Source organism: Lutra lutra, chromosome 2 (genome assembly GCF_902655055.1).
Source record: "Lutra lutra chromosome 2, mLutLut1.2, whole genome shotgun sequence".
Lineage (NCBI taxonomy): Eukaryota > Metazoa > Chordata > Mammalia > Carnivora > Mustelidae > Lutra > Lutra lutra.
This window is the reverse complement of record NC_062279.1, coordinates 46,708,457-46,714,957: the sequence shown is the minus strand read 5'-3', so window position 1 is coordinate 46,714,957 and position 6,501 is coordinate 46,708,457. Positions and strand designations below refer to the sequence as shown.

At 36.5% G+C, this 6,501-nt stretch overlaps 1 pseudogene; it reads right to left on the bottom strand.

The window, feature by feature from the left end:
* Positions 1 to 1,899: 1,899 nt before the first annotated feature.
* On the bottom strand, positions 1,900 to 3,965 carry LOC125094039 (uncharacterized protein KIAA0895-like; annotated as a pseudogene).
* Between the last annotated feature and the right edge of the window lie 2,536 nt (positions 3,966 to 6,501).

The following is a 6,501-nucleotide window of genomic DNA, read 5'->3' as shown; positions in this document are numbered from 1 at the left end:
ATAAATCATGCCTCCACACAAACAGTATGATAGCTAGAGTTATGCCCACTTCCAGGCATGGATACAAGTTACCTCAGTATTTACTATATCATTTTCAGGAGTCAACAAAAAATTATGAGACACAAAATAAAGTAAAAGAAAAAAAATTTTTTTTAATTAAATAAAAACAAACCTCCCCCACCCAACCTCATTGTCAAGAACTAAAGCAATCAATACAACTAGATTCAAAGATGAATCAAATGCTGGGATGCTCAATCAGAGAATTTAAAAATAATTTCAATTAATATGTTGGAGGCTTAGTGGAAAATGTGGAAAACATATAAACATATGGAAAAAATCAGGAGAGAAATGACAGTCGAATGAAAATATTATAAAGACACACACACACACACACACACAATAACAGAGATAAAGAATTCTTTAGATGAGTTCCTCAGTAGATTTACTATAGGTGATAAAAGAATCAGTGACCTAGGAAGTAAGTAAATATACATTCTTTTTTTTTTTAAGATTTTATTTATTTATTTGACAGAGAGAAATCACAAGTAGGCAGAGAGGCAGGCAGAGAGGCAGGAGGAAGCAGGCTCCCTGCTGAGCAGAAAGCCCCATGTGGGGCTTGAACCCAGGACCCGGGATCATGACCTGAGCCAAAGGCAGCGGCTTAACCCACTGAGCCACCCAGGCGCCCCAATATACATTCTTTTTAAATATTCAAACTGAAACACAAAGGGAAAAAAGTGAAAAAAGACAGATCACCCAAGAGCTCTTGGATAATATTTAATGAGCAAATATACATGGAATTAATTATTTTTAATTTTATTTAATTTAATTTTAATTATTTTTTTAAGATTTTATTTATTTATTTGACAGAGAGAGAGATCACAAGAAGACAGGGAGACAGGCAGAGAGAGGAGGAAGCAGGCTCTCCACAGAGCAGAAAGCCTGATGCGGGGCTCGATCCCAGGACTCTGGGATCATGACCTGAGCCAAAGGCAGAGGCTTTAACCTACTGAACCACCCAGGCGCTCCATCCTGAGTTTATTATAGGAAAGAATGAGTAAACATAATAGATATAATACTGCAGTTGGTGAACACAATTTTCATTTGAAGAAAAGGGAGACACACATATGGAATGGGAAGAAAGATGTAAAAAACTTGCAGTGTGTGATGTGAATTAGAACACCCTATGATTTAAAACAAATACATGATTTGCTCACTGGAAAGACACAGAAGCATCAACATTCCAGAAGTAATAAGCACACCTAGTACTTGTTTTCTAAATACCATTTTCACTAAAAGGAATCCAGCCTTCCTTGGAGAAATACCTTGTCTGAGATTTGGATAAGATGGACCCAGAATATTTTACTTTGCCAGAAAACAGGGTGGCATGTTTTTAAAAACACAGGAGCAGCCACTGGAAGGGATGAATAAAAAAGCACTTAAGTCCATAATAATACTGTTAAAAGGGGGAGTGAAATGTAACAATTTGAAGATCTCTATTTTGCGACACTAGTGTAGTTAACTGATATGGGCAAAGATCACCAATGGATGTTAAAACCATTCCTTGAAAGGTTGTTAAAGAACAGTACATTCTTAGGTATTACCCCACAGATTACTTAATATAAAAAAGAAAGGTACCTTTTTTAAAATTTTTTTTATTTTTTATTTATTTATTTGGCAGAGAGAGAGATCACAAGGAGGCAGAGATGCAGGCAGAGAGAGAAAGAGGAGGAAGCAGGCTCTCTGCCGAAAAGAGAGCCCGACGTGGGGCTTGATCCCAGGACCCTGGGATCATGACCTGAGCTGAAAGCAGAGGCTTTAACCCACTGAGCCACCCAGGTGCCCCAGAAAGGTACCTTTTATGAGGGAGACATCTGGCAGTAACTAACAGTAACCACTGGAATCTGAATCTTATTTAATCCTTAAACCAAGCCTAAGGAAATGATGACCTGGTGTATTCTAGACTACATGCCACTGGTCTCACTCACCTTGCCCAGGGCAGTCAGTAGATGAAAGTCAATGGTCTCTCTGTACCGGAGAATTTGCAGGATCCCATCCAAGTATACCTGGTCTTTACTAAAGCAGCCTGGTTGAGAAGTATCAGTCCATCCCCTCTTGGCTTGTACACAATAATCCCATCTTGTATTGGGGTCCTTGACAAACTTTCCAATATCTTTGAAGAGTTCGCAAAAAGACATTTGGCTGGCTCGATAAACAGTGTAGTAGAGGAGGGCCGCCCTCCATAAAAAGGGGTCTTTTCTAAAAAGGACGCTGTGAATACTTGCCAGTCCTTCCTCTGTGGGATTGTTTGGCTTTAGCTCATGTTTTTTATGGCCAGTCCAACTGTTCCATGGCTGCTGAAGGTTGTTAATACTCGAAAATAATGTGTGCCTATTTCATGCCTCAGCATTCCCTCCAGCCAGTGCTCATGTGCTGTGGAAACATTAATGGTCAGTGTTGGGCACCCTTTACCATTGTCATTGAAGCTCAGGAAAGCAGATCTTCAGTGAGATGAACTACAGTCTCACCCAGGCAGCCTTCTTTCATCATGTACTTCCGAACATGACTCCAGATTCGAGTTTTAGATAGCAGGCTGCCACCAGTGGCCTGCTCAAACTTTTCATAACTTCCATATTTCTGTAAAGTCAGTTCCATAATATTGATGGACTGTTTAAGAAATCGGTCTGAGGCATTGCTGTGTTTGGCTAACACACTTGGCAGAGATGGGTTTGCATATTCAAACTGAGGACTGTAGGTATAATCAGATTTGAAGAATCTCAGTTTCTCTTTCTCCAAGTTGGTGGAGAATCTTATAAGATTTTTATAAGGTAAAGATAAAATGGGCAGAAGAAATATTTGAAGAGAAAATGATCAAGAATTTTCCAAAATTAACAAAATACATTAAACAAGAATCAAAGAAGCTCAAAAAAAATGATAAATATCAAAGAGATGGACAAATAGTAAAACTGCTAAAAATCAAAGATAAATACAAAATCTTTAAATCTGTCACTGGGAAAAAGTTATATACAAAGGAACAAATATAAGAGCAACAGCAGAAAATAGGCCATTCAAAAAGACAATGGAGTAACATTTTCCAGTACTAAAAAAATATAGCAATACAGGATCCTATAAAATATAAATAAAATATCCTTCAAAAATGAAAATGAAATAGAAAACCACTTCAGACAAGCAAAATTTTATTCTTTGTTAGCTTTATCTGAGCTATATAATATGTTTAAGAAAATTCTTCAGGCAAGGGTATGAAAACAGACAGGAATGTATAAGTGTTGGAAACAGTAAGAATGAAGTAAAAATACATCTTTTTCTTATTTTTAGTGACTAAGATGGATAATCATCTTAGTTTCATTTCATTATGTCAATTTTGAGTTTTATTAGTTACCCACATGTATGAATCAAAAAGTTAATTAGATAAACAAGCCTGAAGTTCAGGAGATAAGCCAAAACTGGAAATAATATTGTGAGATAATAGAAAATACATATATTGGTCTCTGTCCCCAATTCCTGACACAAAACTCCTAGAACCCTTATAATATTCTAAGTCATATGAGCTCTAGGAGTATCTTTTTTTCTGATATTTGATCATTGGCCCCAGTTCCTGACACAGGGTTCTTAAATTTCTTGGTAACAGTGTCTTTTGTTCGAATGAGATTATTCTAGGTGGGCTCCTGGATGGGAGCTGGTCACCAGAAAGACCAAGCTGTAATTAGAAGCCTGAAATTTTCAGCCTCCCCCGCACTCTTCAGAGGAGAGAAGGGCTAGAAATGATCGGTCATGCCTGAATGATGAAGTTTCCATAAAAATCCCAAAAGTATGGGGTTAGGAGAGCTTTCTGGTTGGTGAACACATGGAAATGCTGGGAGAGTGGCACACTGTAGAGACCATGGAAGCTCCACACCCGTTCCCAAATACCTTATCCTATGCATCTCTTCCATTTGAATATTCATCTGTAGCCCTTATCATATCCTTCTATAATAAACCGATAAATAGTAGGTAAACTGTTTTCCTGGGTTCTTTGGGCCTCTCTAACAAATTAATCAAACCTGAGGAGAGGGTCATTGGAACCTCCAATTTATAAACAGTCAGTACAGGTAACAACCTGGATGGCAATTGGCATTTGAAGTGCATGGGGGTGGAGCACAGTCTGTGGCACTGAGCCCTTAACTGGTGGGATCTGACACTATCTCCAGAAAGATAATTTCAGAATTGATTTGAGTTGTAGAACACCCAGATGGTATTACAGAATTGCTTGGTGTGGAAAATCCCACACATACCCATATCTGATGTTAGAAATGTGAGTATGGTAATCACGTGTGAGTAGAGGGGAAACCCAGGAAAAGAACCAAGTTTTACCTGCACAGATATCATTAGCATGTAGATGACATTTAAAGCCACAAGACTAGATAAGATCATCTAGAAAGAGTATAATTTTAGAGTCCAAGCACTGAATCTTAGAGAAGTTTAACATTTGGACATAAGAAAGGGAAAATAATCCAGAAAACAAACAAACAAACAAAAAACAAGAGAAAGGGACAGACTGTAATGAAGAAGGAAAACTTGGTAGCAACTCAAAGGTTGCTGAAAGAGACTGAGACTTGACAATTAAATTTGACAGGTAGCATGGAGGTCGCTGACAATATTGACAAATCCAGTTTAATTTGACTGATGTAGTAAAAAGAGCAGATTGCAGTGTGACTAGAGAATCTGAGGTGAGAAAACTAAGATCATCAGTGTAAATATATTTTAATTCTTGTTTCTAAAATAAATGCAGAGGAAGCATATATGTATATAATGTAATATAAAGAAGTGCTACCAAGTTGATTCCATACTACATAGAAAGCAGTTGGATGGCCAATTGCAGGAATTTAAGGAAAAAAACTAATAGAAATTTAATTACTATAGTTCATTATAATAGGAAGTCAAAGGAGACAAAGGTATAACTGCCCATAAATTCCTCAAAAGGAAAGAGTACAGAATATTATTTCAGATCAGGTATCTGAAACTCAGTAGCACTCTCAAACATTGTACTTGAAAGTTTTTTTTTTTAACTTCCAAAATATTATTTCCTAATCTGCATAATTGTGATTATAGTACCTGATTTACAGAGTTGTGAGGATTCAGTGGGATCAGACACATGAAGCAATTAGTATAGGGCTCACTGTAAATACTGAACAGTAATTTTTAATAACGATGAGTGAACTCCAATTCCTGATTTTTTTAAAGATTTTATTCATTTATTTGACAGACAGAGATCACAAGTAGGCAGAGAGGCAAGCAGAGAGAGAGGAGAAAGCAGGCTTGATCCCAGGACTCTGGGATCATGACCTGAGCCCAAGGCAGAGGCTTTAACCTACTGAGCCACCCAGGTGCCCCTCCAATTCCTGATTTTTTAAAAAAGACTTTTTGCTTTAATATAATAAAAAATATTTTCCAGCTTTATTGAGATATAACTAACAAATAAAATTATATATGTTTAAAGTGTACAAATTGACAATTTGACATACTTAACCTTTGCTAAGTGATTACCACAATCAGGTTATGAACACATCCATCACCTCCCATAGTGACTTCTTTTGTTTGTGTATGGTGAGGAGGTCTACTCTCTTAGAAAATGTCAAGTACATTCTGTATGCATGTACAGAAATGTTTTAAGAACACTTGTGAAAAAAGATGTTTCTAAGAATGCTATTCCCTTGCTACATTAAGAGTGTTATGTCAGTGAATGGCTATGACTGCCAATTTGTAATACATGCAGAGAAGTGTTTAAAAAACACTTATAAGCAATGTTTTTGAGAATGTATTATTACCTGTAGTCACTATATAGCACATTAGATCCCCAGAATTTATTCAATATCTTATAACTGAAGGCTTGTACCCTTTGACCAGCATTTCCCCATTTTCCCCATCTCCCAGCCCTTTGTAATTATTTTACTCTTTGTTTATATGAACTTGATTTCTTTTTCCCCTGGATCCTACATATAAGTAAGATCTTACAGTATTTGTCTTTATCTCTCTGGCTAATTTCACTTGTCTTGTGACCTAATATTTGATCTATCTTGGAGAATGATCTGCATACAGTTGAGAAGAATGTATATTCTACTGCTATTAGATGGAATATTCTACAAGTCTGTTATATACATAGGGTCTTAACTATAGTTCAAGTTCTATGTTTTCTGTCTGGATCATCTATCCATTGTTGGAAGTGGGGCACTGAAATATATTATTATTATTTCATTGTTGTCTATTTCTCTGTTCAGATCTATTAGTATTTGCTTTATATAATTGGGTGTTCCAATGTTGGTACACATAATTTACAAATTTTATATCCTTTTGATGCATTGGCTCCTTTATTATTGTATAATGACCTGCTTTGTGTCTGTTATAGCTTTTGAGTTAAGTCTATTTGACTAATATAAGTATATCTATCCCTGTTCTCTCTTGGTTTCCATTTGCACAGAATACATTTTTCCATCCCTTGATTTT